Below are 461 nucleotides of genomic sequence, written 5' to 3' on the forward strand. Positions count from 1 at the left end.
ATATCTCAAGCTATCTAATTAATAGTTTATATAACATTTCAGGCCTAATGAAAGACCTGCAATAGACAGATTTAACTCTTGCATAATGTATGTTTAATAGTTTATATAACATTTCAGGCCTAAAGAAAGACCTGCAATAGGCAGATTTAGCTCTTGCATAATGTATGTTTAATAGTTTATATAACATTTCAGGCCTAAAGAAAGACCTGCAATAGGCAGATTTAGCTCTTGCATAATGTATGTTTAATAGTTTATATAACATTTCAGGCCTAAAGAAAGACCTGCAATAGGCAGATTTAGCTCTTGCATAACGTATGTTTAATGTCTGATTAATAATTCAGATAACATTTAAGGGCTAAAGAAAGCCATGCAATAGGCAGATTTAGCTCTTGCAAAATGAATGTATAAGTTTGTAAAAAAAAGAATAAACAAATTAAGTAGTTTAAACAATAACCCCACTG

Source organism: Patella vulgata, chromosome 5, assembly GCF_932274485.2.
Source record: "Patella vulgata chromosome 5, xgPatVulg1.2, whole genome shotgun sequence".
Taxonomy (NCBI): domain Eukaryota; kingdom Metazoa; phylum Mollusca; class Gastropoda; family Patellidae; genus Patella; species Patella vulgata.